The following is a 24,254-nucleotide window of genomic DNA, read 5'->3' on the forward strand; positions in this document are numbered from 1 at the left end:
TGTTTGCACCTAAAAACAGCCCATTTGGTCCAGTGAATCTTGTTTTGAATTACTAAAAAAAAACATTTCAGCCTGAAATGTCTTTTTATAATCCCATCTGATGATAATACCTAATGTCTCATTAAACCTTCCATATCATAGCTTGACAAATCAAGCCCCAAGACTATCTAGTCTTATTCTGGTTATAGATATCCCTACTTCTGTACAATACATCGCACAATACCAGGCACAGCTGGATGTTAATTAATCACGTATAATGAGTGGTTGCTGCTTGTTTCAAGTGGGCCTGAATTAAATGATAAAAACACACAGTGGAAAATTGGTAAAGATTAATGTGAAGTGCATTGTATTGTTCCAAGGAACTGCTTTACATAAGAAACAACTACTAATAACACTGCAGCACTATACTTTTGTGCTTTGGTATTATTGTCTGTGTGATCTCAGGAATAATTAGCTCACCTTGAACAAAGCTGTGTTTACATTTCACATTCTTCTTATTCCCAGGGAAAATTACATTATATTTAGTCCAATTTGTCTTAAAATTATCATTCTGCCACAAAATGACATCAATGTTGTGATTATCAGGAGCAAAACAGATACTGCCACCCAGGTCCCCGGAGCTTCCACTTACATTACTCAGCAATACAGAAATATTGCCAAGCATTGGGCTCATCATAAGCCTATTATGAGGAGAATGTGGATGCTAATGAAATTAAAACATGGGAAATTATTTGGAAATAATGGGCTAATGGGAAGCCCACCATGACCAAAATAATGAAGGGTCTGGTAAAATAACAGTAGATATGAACAATGTTAACATCTTTTCACACACTTTGCTTGTATGACCTATAAAAGTGAGCATTCTATTCTTCCAAACTTATTTATTTTATTCAAAAAATGGTTGTCAACTAAAAACTTTTTATTATTAGTTAAAAAATGTACACTACCTAAATAAAAAAGTTTGCTTTTTGTTAAGGATTCCTACAACATAATTATTCTATGGTGTGTTTACTGTGATTCAATATGTTGTGAATTACTAAATATAATTACGATTTATTATACAAATTGCTTTTTTATGTATGTGTGTAAACATGCTGGTGTATGTATAATTTCAACCTCATAGTATAGTCAACTGGTAAAATGTACATTTTTGCAGGTTCATTTCAAATTGAAATATCTTTGATAGATACTTGTGTTCTATAATCCAGGGTATTGCTTGCAAGGGTATATGAAGCTCTATATATTCTCAGTGATCCAGTACGTTTGATCTGGACCCTGGAACTAAGAAGTAGAACTGTTTAACCTCACAGAACTTGAAATGACAGGGTCAGTTTACAGGTGAATGGCATATAGAACTATTGCTATCTTCTTTAGAAGTAGGCATTCCACAATGGTCTACACCAGGGGTCGGCAACCTTTACTATCAAAAGAGCAATTTTACCCCCTCTTCAACTAAAGAAAAATAGTCTGGAGCCACAAAACTTTTAAAAGTTTTAATTTTTTTTTATTTTACCAGTTACAACAACAGGATACAACAAACAGAGGAACAGTGTGCATGTGTAGGCCTACTTTGAAATAAATTAAACACTGAACTACGCCCTAGAAGCCTCCAGCTTCTAACGCATCATCATTTTATGTTAGAAGCTGAAGGCTTCTAATGTAACGGTAGATTTTTTTTGATGAGCGGAATTTTTACTGTTCTGACGATTCCTTAGTGATAAACTTTTTGGTTGGTGTCACAGGTTTTCCCCATTTTGCACCTCTAATTTTGTTCACCTGTTCAACAGAAATCGGGGTTGGTTCAGGTGCTAGAAGCCTCCAGCAATGTGTAACAGGGTAGATTTTATTGATGAGCAGAGTTTTTTATGTTCTGACGGTGGCCTAACGATGAAAGTTAGGGGATGCTAGTCACAGGTGTCCCCCAATTGCACCTTCATTTTTGGTTTCGTACATCTTCCCGTTCCGGAGAAACTGGGGTTCAAAGTAGAGTAGGGGACAGGGTAGTGTAGTATGACATTTTGAGTTTTGTGACAGGTCCATAGATATGGGGGTTTGTACTGGGAGAGATGTAAGGCTGCATTACATGACATGCTGCATTCATACACGAACACACCAGTCAATCCTGACTGACGTCATTGCACGCGCCCATTTGAAACGCCCCCTGGTACATTTTTTCATTAAAACACCAGAAGAAGATTCCTCCTCCTTCGTAGGGTTTACAGAAGGAAGGGGATCCCACATCAGGGATCTCCTGTTGGCTGCCGAAGGGAGCAAGAACAGGGAGGCTGAAGAGCTGCAGGTTGCTGACCCCTGGTCTACACAAAGAAATGACCTATAATCTGCAAACATGATAGAAAGTTGAGAAGTCAACAATGGTTTTCCAGCCACTTTTTGTACTGCAAAGTGTTCTGTGTTTGATTTAGGACAGGCGTGTCAAACTCTGGCCCAGCGGCCAAATTTGGCCCTCGTCATCCTTTTTTTTTGGCCCCCAAAGGAATCCTAGATATAAACTGCAGCTGGCCCGCCACTGCATTGAAATATTGCTGCTACTACATTTACCAGCATCACTTGCCTCTATAGACCAACGAGTTCGCTGCCTATGCGTGGCCCCGCATGGAACTGTTTTAACCCCGCAAGTGATGCCGAGAATTTTAGTAGCGGCACTAATTCTAGCATTTCCAGCACTCCCCCCTCAGCTGAACTTTTTCTTGCTACTCCAAGGCATGGACTTGAATGGTTGGATTTTCATAGAAGAATATTGTTATTATTATTGTTAGTCTGTGCAAAAAGGTTACCAATGAAATTTAACTCAGAAGGCTACAGATAGAGAAAGAGGTATAAGATTTTTTCTTAAGTAAAATAAAAAAAAAAAATATTATGCCTCTTTACCTATTATAGGCTTGTTCCAGATTGAAGGTGAAGCAAAACCTTTTTGTTTCCATATGAAAAGGGTTTATATCTAATAAGAGGGAAAAACTTCAATAAATGTCAAAGTTTTTAGGCCCTCTGTGTATTTGAGTTTGACACCCCTGATTTAGGAAAACTTAACTTACATTTATTAATGACCATCTGAACACTTCTGTTTGCACTAAAACAATGATCTGTTGACAAATGGAACACAATTCAAACCTTCTGGTATGCTAACAAGTGTTTGACACCTTCACATACATTTTCAAATTCCTAGTGTGTGTCATCTATTACAACTGTGGGGCACCTGTGAGTGGTAAATGCTGCTGTTTTTTTTTTTGTTACTAATAGTCTGAATCTTTACAAAACGAATTTACTGAGTAAGATGACACTTTGCATTCTTCAATTAGTTATGTACAAGCAATTATCTATTTTATGGTTTAATGCACATGTTTATGTATTATTTGCAAACTAAATTTTCTCTACATTCTATATTCTCAGGAAAAATTCCTTTGCAAAGTGATAATTTATTTTGTTAAGTGAACAACCTAAAACCCTTTAGTAAGTCATCCCCCATGGTCACATTATTCTAAGTTAGGTTTGGACCAATACAACAAGAAAAGGTTCTGCATTACAAAGGTGGTCCTGGCAGAGAGGTGTTGCATTGGGCATGTACAGGTTCAGCAATGGAAGATTTCTTATAAATTGACAGATCTCACCCTCTGTGTAGTAATCACTATTAAATTAATTTAGACAACATAAAACCAGAGCTTAGAATGTAAGATCTGCATCTCTGCTGTAGTAATATGTGCTAATTTGCTAAGTAATTAACATTGCCTTTTATGTAAATTAATCAAATGAATAGTAATTGGCTCCCGATTGTATAATTTTAGAAAAAGGTAGTTTCATTACCTTGTAAAATATGATTTAACATTAATTTACAAAGATACACAATAGGATGGTTACTACACTGAGATTTAGCACATATTGTTTGTTTAAATAACCGCATAGTTATGTATTTACATTGTGAGGTTGAATTTCAGCTCCTAGCCTGTAGGCTATGTTGTTTTATTCTTATCCCATATGATCTGGTAAACTTGGCAATATTGTTATCTCATCCATGCACTTATCACTGTTTGATGTAAATTGCCAAAACGACTTCAAAGCTGCAGTGGGCTTCCTGGTGGCTTTCTCACCGGTTTTCTCCTCATTTTTCTATCCAGTTTGGAAGACAGCATGATCACTTTCCACTTTTTTATTTTTGCTCCTAGGGATTGATATAGACTTTTTAAAATGCTGTGGTCTTCATCCCCTGACTTGCTCCTATCCATAATATCCTTAGATCTTTTAAACATGTTTAACCACCCTTTTTTTAATTGAATCTCACTAATCGTGATCATGCTTTACCACCCCTAGTTGAATAATTGCTGTCAGTCGCACCACTAGGCACTGCGTGGCTTGGTGATCAATGGAGAAGTTGATTAATTACGCCTGATTGAGTTTACAAGTATTTTTTAGGAGATGAGCAATCCTCTATCCATGTCAGTGATTCTGGTTTTTATTTATTTCTGAATACAGTTGGAAAAGTATTTTTTGTGTGTCTTCATTTCACACTGAATTGTGAATGTGAATTTTTTGAATGAGTGATACTTTTCTATTATCACCATAAATATCACTGTTTTACTCTGTAAACCTCTTCTGTACACAGTGTTTATAAGACAATAAATGTTTGCTCATATTTTATAGAGTGCCGCTATATATAATGTAGATGTCCTAGGGGTGCAGTCAACCCACTTCATTGCAGAGTGTTACTCAATGGTTTATAAGCTACGAAAATATGGTTTCCAAGCAACCTTTCTAGCAAGCACCAATTATGTTGCTAAAGTTGGTGCTTTTCTAAAGCTACGTACACACTTCCAATGGTTCTCGCCCGATAATCAGGTCAGGATTGATATCGGACAAGAATCCGAAGTATTATTGAAGTGTACAGCGCGCGTCGTTCATCGCCTGAACCACTGTCCTGGCGGATCCGCGGACGATGAACTACGAACGATCATAATGCAAGGGAAGGAGGAGAGCACGCAGCAGGGTGCCGCTCCATCACTCTCCCCCCTCCCCTCTGAATAGAGCAGAACGGTGCTGTATGTATAGCATCTTTCATGCATCGTGGAGTGCTGGTCTTTTTCACAAGGATTGTGAAAGATCTTTTCTAACGACAAAAATTGCAAGTGTGTACGCGGCTTTAGATTGGTGGAAGGACCTTCAATAAATAGATTAAGCAGAAACACCCAGATAGTCTATTTTTTATCTGCTAGCAATGTTACCACATTTACTAAGCTAAGTCAGTTGTAGCGCATTCACTTTGCATACAACTTGCAATTGCATGGTACAATGCTGTTGCTATGGCAGGGCACCAATCGGCACAATACAATAAATAGTTTGGGGAGTGGGAAATACAGCACAATGAATGATAGGTGGCTGCAAAAAAAATTACTCCTTGCTTGTCATTTTTAGGGGCGGATGCTGCTCTACCCTTTAAGGCAGAACTATAGCTCTTAAGGTTATGGCTGCTCTTCAATAAAACATACTTAACTGCAAAAACAATGAGCTGTATATGCACAGCTCAGCATATGCTGCCAGGGATGTGTCAGGGTAACCCAGAAGAACTCTTTGGGACACATGGAAGAGAAGAGGAGGAAAATGGCAGCTCCCCCAATGCACTAGTGACTGGTAAATATATTTGGAAAATGTGATCCGGCAAGTAAGGTTTTTGCAAAATGGAAATCACTTGTCCTTTCTGCAACAAAGACTTGCCTGGTTGCATTTTTTTTAATTTTAAGCTTTAGTTCTACTTTAAGTGTATCTAGATGGGCAGCAATAGTGACATAATTGGCTTATTAGCAGGGAATGTAATGGTAGGGGTCATTGGATTTATGTGTGGCTAGGTGCACAGTGCTGGGGAATAAGAAGCAATTAGCTCATTGGTAGGTTTTCCTTCTACAAGCAATTATGCCAGCAGTGCTGGAAAGAACTACAGGGACCAGTAACTCAACAAGGCACCTCCTCATAGGATGGCAACCAGTGATTTTAAATAGACCTAGGATTTTGATAAAGACATTAAGACAATTATATTTGAATACCATAAGGCACAGGTACCCAAATAAAGACTATAATGCACACATTTATACAACCTTCTTTCATTACCTATTTCTGTTTACCTGTGTCTGGAGTTCAGGTTTAAATAACACCAACAAAAAATGAGAATATATAATAATGAGTATATATTGAGTTTTGCAGAAATATTAACTGTTGCTTGCAATTCTGCTAATATGCAATAATACATTCTGTAATTCTGTGACTTTGCTCAGCTTTTCCACCACATTCTACTTATTAGCGGCAAGTTTAAAGCAGAAAAGAAGAATAAATCAAATACGTTGAATTTTTGTCCTGGTGCTATGACATGGGATTTAATATATTATTATGGTTGTATAGTTATCTTATATTTTGATGAATATATTATTTGGCAGGCTTAATCAAATGCAACTACAAACAAAATATTTAAAAACAGCAGTGCTAACCAGCGTCTAAATATTTTATGGCAATTTTTCTTTAAATGAATCTCTTCCAACTTTTCATTTGTCTGCTGCAGTAAGATTGAGTTGGGAAAAATACGTCAATAAAATAAACAATTCATCCAAGTAGATATATTTTCTGTTTTCCCTTACTTAGATTTATTGCTTTATTCTACCTGACATAAAATAAATGTTGGCTTAATAGGACAGATTTGTGACATTACTGTTAACCTGTGTGTTCATACCTTGTGCAGAAGAAGGAATTGTGCTGAGCCAGCAATAAAGCTGCCATAAAGCCGCTGTGATATATGTGTTCCAGGAGAGCTGTCCAGAAGAGGTGACCACAAGGTGTGCTTTGTAGTACAGATAACACTGCTTCTGTTCTATGCTGATTGTATATAAATAGGATTATCTGTTTTTTTATAGCTGTAGATGGAGTGTATTTCTACATATATAAATATATCTACAGTATGTGCATTTATCACATTTTAATAAAACATTCACTTTTTTGTACCAGTCCACTTACAAACAAAACAAAATATTTTGAGCTACTTGGAATGCTGTATCTGTTATCCTATACACTACCCAAACCATAGGCTCAGCACAGAAATTAGGACCCTGATTACTCCTTCCTTCAAAACATAATACCAGCAAACATAAATTCAATGTAATGGACATGGGTTCAGTTCCAAATAACATCTAGCAGCATTATTTACAATAAACAAGAATGATTATACTGTGGTTTTCATAAAAAGTTTCAGCCCAAGTTTTCTATCAGAGGGATTATGTCCCAAAGCAAGCAGCTCTGTTGTGATATTTTTTGGTAAGGGATACAGCAGGACCAGCCCTAAATAGGTGCAACATGCATTGGGCTCTATTTATAAAACAGGGACTGACATTCCCTCAAATATTCCCTGGTGGGAATCAATACCTGCTATTGAAGCACATGGACCTGTAAGATTCCCATGAGGGAATGTCTGATTCCCTGTTTTTAAATAGAGCCCTTTATGTTATCATTTCAAAAATAATAGACCCATTCTAAATTTTATTTATGGGAATACTTAACAGGAGAACTCACCTGCAAACATACAACAAAAATCAATTTTATGGAGTAGTTTCTACTGTTTTTAGTGAAAATAAATGCTTAAAGTAAACCTATGAAAAAACGTGTATATATGATGCAGTCTTACATTAGTAGTAATAATATATGTTTATGTTTTGTCTCCCCAGTACAATTACTTTTTTATCTGTCAGTGGTTTGGTATTTTACCACTTTGTTTCTTCTGTTAGGCCAAGCTGATGATGATTGCAGTGATTGGAACAAGCCAAATGATTATATAGGGGGTCAACTTTGATTCATTTGGCTTAAACTTTTATTCCAACTGATGTAACTACTTAAAGTTCATTAGTCAGAATTTCATTTGTTTTTTAATTCTATCTGGAACTACATGTCAATCTAAGTCCAAAAATTCTGCAATGCTATTACTGCCAGCATTGTCATTTTATCGAAGAAATAAAATCATAACAGGTCTACTGACAGGATCAACAGCTCATAAAACTGAGACAGGGAGGAGAAAAACTCTTAATTCTGCTAACAGATGGCAACATATTTGTTATTTTTGCCTTATAGTTCCACTCTAACATTCTTGCTGGTTCCTTAATCCTTCCTGAATTTCTCCACTACTTGCAGTGTATTTATAAATGTTACCACTATTATTCAAGCTAAATTATATTCTATGTTTATTGCCTCTTTATAAAGTATCTAAATATAATAAAGCTATTTGTAAAGGTTTCTGTCTGCTAATATTAAGCACCAGAGACTAAAACACTTAAAAAACCGCAATGACAGAAAAAAAACATATTATTTAAGCATAGGTAAATACATTATTACTTAAATCATATAATGTGCCCTTAATAATTAGTTTTTAGCTATAGACTGGAAACACAGACTGACATTAATATGTTCCAGAAGAGACAAGAAGGATCATGGGAACAGATTGACGGGATTGTGTAGGGGATGGTAAATGAATCATACCTAATCTGGTAGAAATGCCGCTGCAGACGATGGGCAGTAATCCTCCATTATGATTAATTGCTCATCCATATTCAGCAAGCACTATGATGTATTTTCAGTGGACAATTATGGATTTGTAGAGTGCTTCCCCATTACTTTCTCTAAAACCTTATATATTTGCAGTTCATCATTCTGCTCATCTTGTTTCTATTAGAGAAAACAGTAATGCTGCAAGTGTTCATGTAGATGTACAAGCATTTAGCACTGATTTCTTTAATGTTTCAAATGCCACAATGAACATGACAGGTCAGTTATGAAGGGTAACCCAGCAGAGCAATGATAATTTCCTGGAATGTTCACCTCTAATTACTGCAATTCAACAGTTTATTGTACTTGAGACCAAAAACACTAAAAAGTTGTAGAACGCCATGATCTTTAGATGTGGCCCAAACTCATTTTCATTTAACCCCCCTTTTCATTTATTATTATAAATTTATTGTTTTGCAGGCCATGGATCATGTTGATGGTCTTACTATGTCCATATTTCTCTTGAGCTTGTCTGGCTTGAGATTCTGATCCCTTCTCTTGCATTTTTCAATAGGCTGCTATCAAGTTTCATTGATTGCTTTACTGCTATTAACCATTGGACCCTGGCTTACTCATGACATGTGCAACCACAACACAGTGTTTGTATTAGTAGAACAAACTCATGGACTGTACAGGAAATCACTTTGCAGCAAATTTATTCCATAGCTTTATGGGCCCTGGGGAAGACCAGATGTTCATTACAAGTTTCTCATTTTTTGCTATGATAGCTCCTGAACCCAACGCTCATATAAGATCCTATCCCTTCTGGGACTCTTCGTAAGCCAAATCTTACTCGGTAATACGGTACTTGAATTTTTCAAACATTAACAAGATGATAAGATAACAAAACTCAATAAATAAAAAAGACTCACAAGGAAGGCAAATAATATTATTGACAGATGATGAATATAGAAGGTGAAGGTTGGAAATTTAACAGCTTTCTTTTTTAACAACGGTAACCAACAAATAAAGCAACTGATACAAAGGTACAGAGGCTCCAGAAAGATGTATGGGTGTCAGACCCCGCTTAAATACCTGGTATAGAGAGGGAAGAAAAGGGAGTTAGATTAATTCAGGATTGGGACATCACATCATAGGTTGGGTTTTATTTGCTTGAAGTATGGTCAACAAGTCCATAAGAGCATTTCATGGCAAGTGCCAAATGTTGTAATGCAGTCAGCAAAGTCTGTTCTGTCCAAGGCCTTTTCAGGATCTGTAGGCATAAGTAAAGTCCGTGAAGCATGAAGTTAAGAAACATGCATAAATCATATAATCATTTTCTCTGGCCTCCCTTCTAACTCCTACCTGATCATTTAATGAGAGTTAGAGAGAAGAGACTGCACCCTGTTAGCCAAAATGTTGTGTCAATGTTTAATATTAAGATTGGTCTGTAACTGAAACAGGCCAAATGTTCTTTCACTTTTATTGGAGATTCATATGTTCCATAAGAGATTCTGACCACATACTAATGAATAAACTGACTTATTTCTACAGTGGAGAAGAATATATTGGATAGTTTTATAGTAGGAAAGGGAAAAGCCGTCTGTGCCAGGGCACTTTCAATATGTTTAAGGGCTCTTAAATATGACATAATGTGAGATTCCAAGGTTTTGTGGTCACCACAGGAAATGAGAGAAGTTTAGTCTTAGGAAATACCCATAAATGATGGCCATATATATACAAAGTAAGGTGTTATATATTTTGAATCATATGCACTGTGTGTACAAATGGGAGAAAAAAATCTTTTCTGTATTTTATCATATGAATACAAGCAGACACCATGAAACCAGGCAAACACTAACATGTGCCCCTGAAAGCTGTTGTTACAAAAGTCAGAATGCCCCAATATAAACCCTGATGTGGTTCCCCAGCAATAGTTGTAGAGGGAACGAGTATAGACACAAGACAAGACAAGATTTCTCATGTCCTCCTTCTTCCATGTCCAGGCAAGTCCTAATAGTGGTAACATCTGACATAGTCATTTCACCCATAGTACTATCATTGTCCCTTTATTCATTCAACATACATGTGCCTATAAAGAAGCCTGTTAGAAAATAAGGAGAGGGTTATGTGAAAACTACAGGAAGAACAAAAAAAAAAGCTGACATGAACATAAAGACAGACAGGCAACCCGGGCAAACTGATTACCAAAGTGCAATTATATAACTTTGATTAGAGGACATGTAATGATATTGATAACAATAATAATAATTTCACTGTATGCAACATCACTGTTATTCCTATATCTCATATATGTGATTCATTCCTTTGCTTTGTCGTTTGAATAATGCTGAGATGTCTGCCATTGTAACTTAAGGTTTCCTCGGTGCAGCAGTAAAATTTTCCTTTGCTTAAATAATTTTTATTTTCCACCACTGCATATGATGATGCATAAACATGGTTCAGCCTATAAATATTTTTCTAGCATACATTAGCCATGAAGTGCAGCCTTTTGGTTTATTTGATATTACTCTAAAGACCTTAAAGCAGCCAGTGGCTAATAAAATGAAGTCATGCTAATGTGAAAGCTGGTTTATGTGTTCTATAAAAATCAGGTTTAACTGGCCTACTTTGGATGTTTATTGTTGAGCTTTATATGGGGCCATGCTGTATAAGCTAAAACACGAAGATCACTGAGGATTTCAGGATTGCTACTTCCTGTGCACCATACATTATTCCAAACCTATTGGGTTTATTTTATACTTCATATTTTTTATATGTATATATATTCTTTATTTGTATCCATGTAAAAATAACAAACAACAAAAGCTGTCTTTACAAGATCAGATGTGCTTTTAGAATAGAAAAAAAATCCAATTTAACAGTTAATAGATTAAAACATCTTCTCTACTTTAGTTCATATTTTATTTTTAGTCCTTTTATTTGATGTGGTATATAAACTTTTTCATTATTTTTCTTCTGGTGTTATCGAAATGCAATATAAATCAGTTTCCCTAATATATATTTTTCAGAAGCATAAAACATAATGCATAATGTGTTTTTCTAGCTTTCATTGGCTAAAAGGAAAACCTTGATGTAACCCATGATATTTTGTAGAATAATGTTAAAAATCACACTGTAATTTCAGTCTGCAGTACGTAATGATTGGAAAGTTTAAAGCCTTTGTATGGTTTTTATTATGACCTCGTTTTTGGAGAAATTTTCCTTTATTTCCTAACCTAGTAATAAGCAGAACAAGAAATGAGTGAAGATCTACCAAAAAGGAACACAGACATCAACCAAACCATAGACTCTAACCCATTCCCATGTTATCCAAAAATGAAATAAATAATACGCTTGGACTTTATTCCGATGTGTGACACACTTGTATAATTTTTTACAATGTATTTTATTTTAGTGATGTACAGAGCAGAGCTTTGTTTTCTGCCCTTATTGGTGACAACACTAGTAGGGATGGTTGTGTTCTCTTTGCATCATTTGTCACTTTAATTATGTTTTCAGGCAAAGACACATGGTAAAACAAAAAAACTCCCAACTCCCAACATTAATCCTTCATTCTAGATTTACCAGGGAGCTAAAGTCTGTTTAATAAAGTGCTGACAGTCAGGCTTTTTTTATAACAGAAGAGAATGTGTATGTCTCTGCTGTCAACATTGTTTCTGTCTGCCTGTTAGGTCTTTGGGAGTTATACCATCCTTACCTGGCCAGTCAAAATGGCTGAAGATTTAGAATGCAGAAGAAGATGGAAGTGCCAGTGGAGGAGGGAAGCGCAGACATGTAATGGGCCTGATTTACTAAAGCTCCAAGACTGGAAAAGATACAACAGGAGACCCTAGGTGATCCAGAAAACCAGCATAGATCTGGTGCAAGACTGAAAATCTTTGCTACCCTGTTTCCCCGATTATAAGGCACTGTCTTATATTTTTTGAAATGCCAAAATATGTGCTGCAGCCAGCATCAAGGGGACACACACAGGATCGGATCTCAGAGCATGTCTTATTCACGGGTGAGTGTCTTATTTTAATTATTTTTTCAAAAATGGGGGGTGGCTTATTTATTGGGGATGTCTTAAAATCGGGGAAACACGGTAATAGCAAAAATGTTTATGAAATCCATTGCAGGTTTGCTGGATAACCCAGGTTCTCCCATGATAGTCTATCTTCTGTAGTCTTTAAAAGCTTTAATAAACCAGGCCCAATGTCAGAGGGGTTCATTTTGGAGATGGATGGTGGTGAGTTGAAAGATTAATTTTATGACTTCCTGTCAAACACACAAGAGGGGGGAACAAAAGACACAATGGTCATCAAAACCTGGCCAGTCCTACAACCATGTTATAAATGTCACCATTACATACCATTGTAATATTTTATACTACAACTGTGACCCAGCCCAATATAATACGATAGGTTAACAAGCAGCAGAATGTGTGAAAGTGTCAAAATGAGACAAAAACCTATTAGGATACTAATAAAGAACATTTAGAACAGTTAAAATTTTATCTTTTTTGTTTAAAAAATGCCCCCTGACTTCCCCCACAATTTTGGTGACAATACCATGTTCAGTGGCATTGCAATGAACATAAAATGTGGATGGCCAGCAATACCCTACCTTTAAAAATCAGCAATGCCGTTTTTTAGTGTAATTTTGTATAAAATTGCATGCTTTTTAATGTTTTGTTTTGGGACATTGTTCCACGGATCCCCCAGATATCCCTTGCAATTATAATGACAGTTTATCTTAAAAACAACGAAATTCTGACTTTCCTATTGACTACAGGATAAAATGTCATGTGACAATAAAATAACTAGGATTCGCTCTAGAGGTGTTTTAAACAGAATAGACTTGATTACCAATAGAATACAATATGAGATTTTGGATGGGCAATGTGAAGGTAATTATATAAGCAAAGGAAACCGAAGCAACGGAGAAAAGAGAACCTGGCAAGGAAAAAAAAATATACCGAACAAAAATATGATGAAATCCAGAGGCGAAAAATGTAGTTTGGGATGTAAGTACTTTCCAAAAAGTATTTATGACCCTTGTGGCCGTTGAGGAATATAATCAATGAAAGTGTCTGTGCCCAGAGTTCACCTTTTTGTCAAGATTAGCTTAGCTATAGGAGTAAATGAATTTTGAACTAAACTTAATTTAGCTATAGTGTCAATCAGTATTGCCCCCTTTTTCGTTGCAAAAGAACCATGCCATTTAATGTTTGACTTGTGTTACTCTAGGAGTAGAGGACCGCCAACACCATTTTGGTGGCTGTTAAAGGTATATCAAAAGTTTAAACTGCAGAGGTGTACATTAAGTAGGGCTTGTTGAGAAATGAGCAACCCATTACTGTGTATGACAGTTGATTTACTCTTATCCATTATCTCCTAAACTTGGGGCATTCCCACCAGATATGGAGAAGCGTCCCTTTGGCTGGACAACCTTTAAAGCATCTACCTGCAAATTGTTGGGGGATTCCAAAGGATATGCAAACCCTGGTTGGAATATTACATTTCCAGAAATTTTTGATCACTAATTGCCGACCATTTAACAAGTTACATCAAGTCGTCCAGGGTTGCACATTTGTGTAAGACGGGGGAAGGTGACAAATTTCTCCCTATTTCAAAAAAATTATAATGCCAACCCCACTCACACTGGTGTAAGTCGAAATAAATAAAGGAAAGAGCAAAAGAAAAAAGCATGTTACATTTGGCAAGTTAGCTTATATTGAATGTTGCAAGTTATACACAATAAGATAGGTATACATCAACAATAACAAGTACAATCAAAATAATAGTTTGTAAAGATGGGTCCCATCTCATTTCGAAGTCTAGGATGAAAGATCGTATTGCTATACACAGGATTCCCTGCAAACGAAAACACAATGTCTCTAAACCCGACATGTTTCGCTTATCAGCTTCTTCTAGGGATATTTTTACAGCTTTCATGCTATGAAAAATAAAATAAGCAAGCGAATAAATATACAAAGTTCTAAACATTGGTGAGGTATTAAATTGTGTATTATATGGAGTGCACTTTGCGGTTTGTCGAGATGCTGAACTGTGTCAACCCCCAACCTATTCCCTTTACTTCCCTTTATTTAACTCTCTTTCTATATTTCTCTCTTTTCTCTTGTTCTTTCTTTTATAACCACTGATTAGTGAATTAATATGTGGCCATAGGCTCCTCCAGACCCAAACATAATGAAATGGTTGTAGTTATTAACATAGAACACTGTGCGTGGAAGTCTGCTTTATTTACATCTGTATTGGTATTTGATACATTACTGTACACTGTATTAAATGTAACAACTATTGTATGTTTATATTCTGTTTATACTATAGAGGAGTCAGCCTCTCGTGATTGTACTTGTCCCTCTTGTATTCTTTATTAACATTTTATTGAAAAAGACACTCTGATGTAAAAGCAAACTTTCTGAACTGGGTGCTATAAAAATTGGCTCAATACTGCTGTGGTTCAGTACACAGAACTGAAACACAGATATTAGAGAAAAATTGAGTCATCGTCTCCTGTGAAGCATGGTAATAGGACTGGTTTACAGGTGATAATCTCATTATTATTGTTGACTATAAGGAATGTAACCGGATGTAAGACATGTTGTCTGTAAGAAAATCAATTTAAAAAGGGTTGTAGATCAAACTGCTGGAGAGATATTAAACCTTATCAGATACCCCAATACAAGTGACAAGTGTTAAAGGGAAAGGATGCTGAAGGAGATTAGTTTTCAATTATGTATCACCTATCATGTCAACAGAAGACTCGGGAGCCGGAAAAGTGATGGCTTTAATTTGTTTTGTGCTGTACATAGCCTGTGCAGGACAAAACCAAACAAATTGTGTGAATGACAAGAGAAGATAAGTTTATATACTGAGGAGGAGAAAACAAGATTGTGGAAAGATTTCATTTGCCTGGGAGGTTTTTAGCTGGTGTGTAATGTTGTGACAGAGAAAAAAAGGATTGTTACTTTTAATTTTACACCCATGTTAACCTTTTTATTGCTCATTATTAAAGCTGAATTTCAGCCTTACCTTCAGTCTTGCACAGTTGTACTGACTCCTCTCCTGTATTACAATTGCTTTCTCTGATTTCACTGTACAATATAAACTTCTCATAGTATGCATTAGAAGCTGTAGCTGTCCCAGGCCCACCCTTTAGATTTTGTTTTTGTTCAATCATAGAGGCTCAACATCAGATGTGGCCTCCAATTTTTTGGACGTCACGGACCACTAATTTTACTGGCCCAGGACTGCTCATGCATGGGGAGCCATGCGTCACTCAAAGGGAAAGAAACTTCCCCCAGAGTGTCGTCATGATCCCAGAACGCGCCCACTCTCCCATCACAGGTCTGAGTATGCAATGGAAGATTGGGCGGATTGTGTTTGCAACATATTATGTAGCGCTGTACATTAAATAGGGGTTACAAATGACAGACAGATACAGTGACACAGGAGGAGGAGAGGACCCTGCTCTGACGAGTTTACAATCTAGGAGGCTGCTTTATTTTATTGCCGGAATGATGTCTTCCTTTTAAAGATTTTCCCAATAAAATAAGTAAAAGTACATACATCCTATCTGGCTTATACATTTTGCATAAACTTGCTTACTTCTGCTAATATATATGTCTATGGAATGAAGGCAGTTAGTATATCAGTATTAGTAGTGTAATACTTGCCCATCAGCACCAGGGTCTATAGGCTGGTTGGCGTCCTCACATATTGTGCCGGCACTATGCAAGGAACATTTGACTATGACTATGTTGAGGACATTGTGGGCATCTCTGAAGGACAAATGACATGACTATGAGTTCTGAGAAATGTTGAATAGTACAGTGCTGTGTAATATGTTGGTAATAATACTAATTTATTTGAAGCTGTTGCTTGCTGTTAACCATTTATTTCAGGAATTTCAAAAGAGACTGAATAGAAAGCTTTTGAAAAGAACATCAGAGATATATGTGAAAAAGACTTAAAATATAAGAAATATCACTTTGTTTTGCACAGTTAAATAATTGTATCATGTTGTGCAGAGGTTTAGTCAATGTTAAACTTTATGAGTGTTTGGCTTCAGTGGTCCATCTGTTGTCTAGTTTGGGTATTTTTATTCATAGGCCTATACTGGTCTGGTCTCTGACCTTTTAACCAGCAAAAGTTTGCTTTGACTCATTGTTTAATTGAATATTGCCTTTAACACAAGGTTTTAATCCCAGGCTAGTCATTACTAACTAAATTATATTGCTCTCCATGCATCTCACTCCCCACCTGAATTTTTAATATATATGAGAAACCCGATAAAGACAAAGGACCTGAATTATTAAAGCTCTCCAAGACTGGAGAAGATACACTTTCATCAGCGAATCCGGGTGATCCAGTATAGGAGAACTTTAATTAATCAATCCCAAGCACTCAAATGATCAAACAGTCATGATTAAAATTTTCCTTGGGGGTAAAACAGAGATAGATGGAAAATAATACAATAAATATCATTTAAAACACTGCACCTAAATACATCTGAAAAAGTGACATTGTATATTGTATATTTCCTTTAATAAATCAATGATATTTTTCACAAATATGATTGATTTACTAAAGGTTTACTCACTCTAGGCTAATTTTATTTAAAGTGCAAAGTGCAGTAGTCTTATCAACCAATAAAAATATTTAAACAAAGCTACCTGGCATTTGTTGTGCCCTGTTTTTATATTGTACCTTCCATTAATGCACTTTTTGCATATTCATTGTCTCCTTGTAAATAAACCAAATCATAATTGTGTGTGCACATTTCTCTTTTATCCTATTTTTAAACTTTCCAGTTAATATTTGTCTCAATGTTTCAGTTTCCCTAATTTCTTTAGCACATTTCAAAAGAAATTGATCATTAAAAAATCATTGATTTCCTACCAAATTGTAGATGTTAGTGTTGAAAAAGTAATTATCTGCCTCTTTAGTGATGATTTATTACTTGTTTTTATGAGCAAAATCTAAGGAGTAATTGATACATCCAAGCCTGGCTATGTTCAAATCAATTAAAATTTATTATCCAGAAAATTGTCAGCATATACAAAGATGGACATATTGGACCTAGGTTCTCCAACCTCGAAGAAGATAGATTATCATGGAAGAACCTGGGTGATCCAGTAAACCTGGTCCAGAATTAAAAACATTTCCCAACCAACAGCAAACTTTTTTTTTTTTTTGGACTTTACTTTTTATTCAGTAATCAGTCAAACATGTACAGTCATAATATCAAAAACCACAAAAAAAACACAATCATCATAATAAAAACATAATAACAAGTATTGCACAACCTCCGTAATATGGCAAAGATTCGGACATATAATGACCAATCACTGGTGACATTTTGCAAACGGTTTTAGGAAATCAATTCTAGGTTTGTTAGATCACCCAGACTCCCAATTTAGTCTATCATCTACAGTCAGAGAGCTTGACTGAATCAGGTCCATCATCTGGAAATTCAATATATATATTTTATATATATTAAAAGATATAAAATATAATATATTAGTAAACTAGATTATGTCCATTATCCATTGTTTTCAAGCCATACATTTGCAAAGAAACGTCTACTTTGTAAATGATTACCTTTCTATTATTCCATCTGTAATAAATCACAAATAAAAAAAAATTTGATACAAGTTGTAGGTTTGACCAAACAGGTCCCAAATAACGTGCGATATATTCACGAACTTCCGCTGCTTTCTGTAGTATTTTTCTCTACAATATCCATGACACATTTTATGTTCCATCATATGACGTTGCAGCCCTCCCAAGTTTCTCTGTGCCTTTCCTTTCCTGTATCACAAGCATGTAGAAGATGTTGTGTTTTAATGTCCATATCATGTAAAAATACATTATGGGAGCACATGTGTACAGCACTTCGAGGTTCCCCCTGTGAAAACAGCTTTTTCAACCTGAGTGATCCAAGAAACTTGAAATTGTTTTTTTCAAGGATTGAAAACATTTGCCAAATAAAAGTATTATTTAAGTAAAATTATTTTAGGAAATCTATTCCTGGTTTGCTGAATCATCCTGATTCACCCAAGATAATCTCCAGTCTTGGAGACCCTTATTAAATCAGGACCTCTTCATATTCGTATTCGTATTTTTAAACCCCAGACTTGAGCATTATAAACTGCTCAAAAAAATCCTCTCCAGTAGGTACAAATTACTCAGTCAGGATATTTTTACAAAAGAGTTTACAAATGTAAGTTGTGTTAATGTGCAATAATGGCAACTTCCACCTTGTGCACCTTCAGTGTGACTCCACCTTGTTCCTATGCACCATGCATGGTGTAAATTGGGGAGCACTACACTGCAACAAAATGCAGCCTGCACTTATTTTCATGCATTGAGGTGCACTGCTGCCCATTCATTTAGAACTCTACAAAGCACAAACACATATTGCATTAACAGGTCCTCAACTTAGTATGAGTAAAATGAGTAAAAACACAGGGAAAGGGTCTGCACTGTAGGTACTGAAGTAGGTGGGGTTGGTAGGGCATGTATTAGCAGTGCCGCTAGGGAACTATATCACTATATTCAATACTTTATTTTCAGTCTGTGTCATACCTTATTATTCTAGTTCTTGTCAAAGCCAAGAGTAATAAGGAAGCCTTCCACCATATTAATGATCCCTCTTACACCTCATCAATGCCATTCACAGTATTTACTTTTAATCATTTTTTGCTTAAAAATCTTAAATGGTAGCATTTCTAGTGCTTGTGTGCTTTGGGACATTTCTAGCTGTCACTTGGATATAGTTTTTGTAGCTCAGGGGAATTTGGCTAATGTATTACACAAATGAGCAGATTATTATTATTATTATTAATAAACAGGATATATATAGCGCCAACATATTACGCAGCGCTGTACATTAAATAGGGATGTGTCAGATTTAGGGTTCCAAAAGGTCATAGTGGGGGGTTGAAAAGTGTAATGTATAAATACAGTGTCCTGCTTGTGCTTCAGAACCCCTATCCTCCGAAGATTAAAATGAAATGGACTATGAACTGGGCCAGTTTCTATGTAAATGCATTTGTTTTAACTGGCTGCCGTTAGCTGACGAGTTTCCACCTATTAATTTTAGTATATTCCATAGACATTTATGCAAAGAAAAAACATTCCTACAGAAAAATGTTATTTCTTTCTTGTTGGGCAACAGGTTGGAGGTTCCTATTATGGGCACCCTGGTACTAATTCTAATATTATAGATTTGAAGTTGTGCTAAATGTAGGGGTGTACAAATCTGAATGTTCATTCATTTAGGTTATGAGAATAAATATACCATGTCAATTTTAATATGGGCTCCAGAAGTATCTGTATGAAATTGTCTTTTTTTTGTTTCTTTGCATATTTTTGAACATTAAAATGTATCTATAGCCAAAACATTTCATTTTATTTTTGGATGAATTGAGAATGCTTACAACCCTATTTAGGTTTTTACTTCTGCCCTCATTCAATTTGGAATGGGCCTTGCCTTTACCTTTTGTCCCAGAAAAAAATAATAATTAAGAGACGATCATGGGAAATCCTTCCTTAGCCACAAGTGACCCAAACAAGTGTAGGTATTTTAAGGCTTTTTCTCACAATCTGTCCAGGTTGCAATAGCCAGTAAAACTACTCAAGAGTGTGGGCAGTGCAAACCAACACTTTAAATACCCTAAAAGACCAAACAAAATCTTCAGCCATCATTATAGTAGATGCTGCATTTTATGACATTTAAAACCAATTTATGTAATATTTGATTTGTGAATGCGGAGAAAATGCACTTTGAAACAATTTGTAATCTTGTGTAAGGAAAAAGTAATTAGATTACCAATACCCTATAGAATCTGAGAGGAGTCGTGTAGTATAAATCTAGTGTTATACAAATAAACAATACTTTATACTAGACTGAAGGGCACAATCTCCTTTAATTAATAGCAGTTTTTCACTACTATGTAGTCTGACAAGTATGAAGCTATTAGATTGTAATTCTCAGGCTATCCCTCCAAGCTCTGCTTTTGTCACTGGTACATTAATGTGTTGGGGTTTTTTGGAGATATAAAAATCTATTTTTTCTTTGTTATAGATGAACAGTTTCCAAGAAAACTGACTTCAGCAAAGTGACATCTTCCTGCAGCGTAAACATTCAGACTGAAAGGAACTTGATTAAAATGAGAACTGAAAGTCAATCTATTCACACACACTGTTACAGCTATGAGGCAAAGGGCATTTGAGCTTCATTGTTTTTCCCCACAAAGACATGTTCTCACATTGTGTAGGTAACAGGACAGGGAGTATAAATATAAATGACAATACATTTATTTCTGTGAACAATTTTTGTTGTTATAAAGTATATGGTATTATTTTCACTATCATATAAGGATATTAGGAGTACACTGCCTATTTAAAGTGACGGTAAAGGTAAAGATTTTTTGAAAGGAATGAGTAGGGCCATCTGATAAATGTCTTCATCTCACACTGTGGATATTTACCCCTTTGTTTGCCCAGGTGAGGGTTGTCATTGAGACAGAAAGAGGACATCCTACATTTTAGAGTTGTCATGAGTGCAAAAGGTAAGGGAAAATCTTCCAATGGAGCCATATGTTCAGTCGAAGGCTCTGCTTTGTAGCAGTTTCCTAATATCCTAATAGATATGTTGTGTCTCCAATATGTAAAGATAAAGGACATAAAGCCTCTTTCAGACCTGCAGTAAACTGTAAAGGTTTATTGCACACTCAACCATGCTCCCAACTGCTCCCATTCAACCACATGGGAATGGTTAGGAACTTTTTGTGCACATGGTTGCATTCACATTGAGGTTACAGTGGTTTGTGATGTGGTTCCTGGACATGACATGTAGCCTCTAGCCACCTTTGAAGAGCTGCTTGCTAACTTGTATGGGAAGTGAACTGCAGTTGAACCCATTTGCTTTGAGGGTATGTTTGTTCTAGTGTCCTAGAAGTGGCCCATAATCCCTTGTGGAGCAGTGAACTGCATAACCACACGAAAGAGGACTTCAGATAGATCTCATCATCTTGTGGTTATACATATACTTCACTTGTAAAATTAAAGGGTATTTCTGAACAATTACCTGATAATACAGTGTTCAGTTCTAAAATGGATATCCACCTTTACTTAATCCTTGTCCCCTTTGAACTGTGTTTGGCACAATTGGCAGTTAGGCAGAAAATATGTGTAAATCCAATTACTGGACTCTCATATAATGATAACAGAGAACTTCTTACTGCCATATTAACCAAAAACACTGAAGAACTTCCATGTTATATTTTTATACAAATATCTGTACAGCAGCTCACTGACTGTGGTACTGTCCCAATGTAAAGGACAGGAAAAAATAAAAATCCTCGGATAGCCAACAGCCTGCAGCTTCAATAGAGTCAACTGTGATCAAAGCCTCAGCAGAAAAATGGAATTCCACCTCGAAGTACTGAAAGACTGTAATCTATCATTTTTTCTAACAATCCTGGAGCAATTCAGATACCAAAGTTTAAGCAGGTAGTTGATTAAATGATTGTTTGTGCATCTAGTGCAATATCAGCTACAGACAGCTGGTGATATGCCTGTGCTATGCCAAGTTCAACAAAAATGTTTTACCTTGGCTGATGTTGTCAAAATATGATTAACATAAAGAGTTTTATATTGGTATTTCTGTAAGCCAAACACCAAACACTGATTATAGCTTCTCCATTATGCCACATAATAAAAAAATACAGCTTGCCTGAGTTGAATGCAGTATCTCTGCCTGGGTCCTTTGCTCTACCAGGTCATAATAAAACTTGAACCTTATAAATAACAAATGCATTTCCAAAAACATTTCTCAACGGTTTAACCATTTTCTGTAAAGTTTCGGTCAGCTGGATTCTGCTGAGGTTTTCAGAAAGTTGTTTTCAGTCCCTCTGTAATTTTCCCATATTCTTTCCACAATGGACTTTGATAAAGTGTAAGCCTGCAACAGTCTGTTTATTGTTGTCCACTTATCTACAATCCAATGGTGCAACAGGTGAAGGCCATAAGGTATTGGATGTCTCTTCTGTGATTAATATTCACACTGAGACCTTCAGCATAAAGTGGAAATTCAATCCAAAAAAAAACAGTAATATCTTCTTATTCTCTCCATCCCCTCCACGCTGTTCACATATTCTGGGTAAATTTTAAATGTTTAATTTGCAGTAATACCTATGTACATATACCTGCAGAATCTCTACATGATTGGTTGTTTCTCAAAGAAAGAGGAGTATTTTTCAATATTTTTACAGGTAAATAAAACAGTTTTAGTCACTTGCAAAAGTCTGATTTTTACTACGTATATACCTCTGTGTGCCTAGTTGAAAAAATGTCCCTGTTAGTATTTAAGGGTGAAGAGAACATTTCCCACTGACAAAAGTATTACACTAACAATCTGGGAACCCTTTCATTTTTGGTTCGGGTTTTATTCAATTATATTGGATATGTAGCCTAGGTGCCTTTTGAAATGGCAAATGACAGACAGATACAGACAGTGAAACAGGAGGAGGAGAGGACCCTGCCAGAAGAGCTTACAATCTAGGAGGTCATGTTAGGATCCTGTATTTACCATCAAAGAATACATTTAGCTTAATGTTTTAGGCTTTTTCTTATCCCTATAATAAAATAGGTTCACTTTTAGACACTATAGTATGAGCGCAAAAAATAAGAGCACATTTTATATATACGAGGGGGTGCTGAGAAAGTTCCTGGCTTTGCCCCCTTCCAGATGAAATAGAAAAATAAGTGTGGAGGAATATGACAGCCTAATATCTTAGTATGTAACTGCAAATATCAGGTCTTTGTGTTTCCTAAAACTGGTTTTTCTTTTAGTGAGAAGCTGTGATGGCAGAGGCACAAGCAAGTTTCCTGTCGTTGGAGTTACGGGCCGTCATGAAGTTTTTGTTCCTCCAGGGAAAGTCAGCAAAGGACATTCACACTAAGATGTCACAAACACTGGGGAAGAAGTGTCCTTCCTACAGTACCGTCAAAACCTGGATATCTCTTTTCAAGACCGCGCATTTCACCATTGAATATGAGCCCCGCAGTGGGTGCCCTCCAACCTCAATGATCTGGCAACCTGAGATGCTGTCCATGAGCTGATTATTGAGGACCGGTGAATCTCTGCAAAAAAGATAGTCCAGATACTTGACATCTCACAGGAGCGTGTTGGGTTTGTTATCACCACTATCCCAGACATTCGCAAGCTTTCAGCGAAGTGGGTGCTGAAATGTTTGAACAGTGATCAGAAGAAGGAACGAATTAAAGCATCCAAAGCCGTGTTGGCCCATTTTGAAGCTGCACAGGACTTTTTGGCTAGGTTAGTGACTGAGGATAAAATCTGGCTCCACATCTATGACCCTAAAACCAAGGAACAATCAAAGGAATGGCGCCACAGCGGGTCTCAGCGGCCGAAGAAGTTCCGAACCCAGAAATCTACCAAAAAAGTCATGGCGCCCGTTTTCTGGGACAAAGAAGGTATTCTGTTGGTGGACTACTTACTTACTATGATTAACCTCCTGGACCAGCTGAAGGAGGAAATTAGGACAAAATGCTGTGGAAAGTTTACCAATGGGATCCTTTTTTTGCAAAACAATACACCTGCACACACAGGTCCAACGTTGTGCCTGCCAAATTGAACACCCTTGGGTTTCCAATTGGTTCACCATCCCCCCT

General features: G+C 36.3%; 1 long non-coding RNA gene across 1 annotated transcript; it reads right to left on the reverse strand.

The window, feature by feature from the left end:
* Positions 1 to 9,455: 9,455 nt before the first annotated feature.
* Positions 9,456 to 22,595, reverse strand: LOC140328441 (uncharacterized). Its single transcript, XR_011920288.1, has 2 exons — positions 22,294 to 22,595; positions 9,456 to 9,793 (listed from the first exon to the last, which is right to left on the reverse strand). It is a non-coding gene; the product is annotated as an uncharacterized lncRNA (long non-coding RNA).
* Between the last annotated feature and the right edge of the window lie 1,659 nt (positions 22,596 to 24,254).

Source organism: Pyxicephalus adspersus, chromosome 4 (assembly GCF_032062135.1).
Source record: "Pyxicephalus adspersus chromosome 4, UCB_Pads_2.0, whole genome shotgun sequence".
NCBI lineage: Eukaryota > Metazoa > Chordata > Amphibia > Anura > Pyxicephalidae > Pyxicephalus > Pyxicephalus adspersus.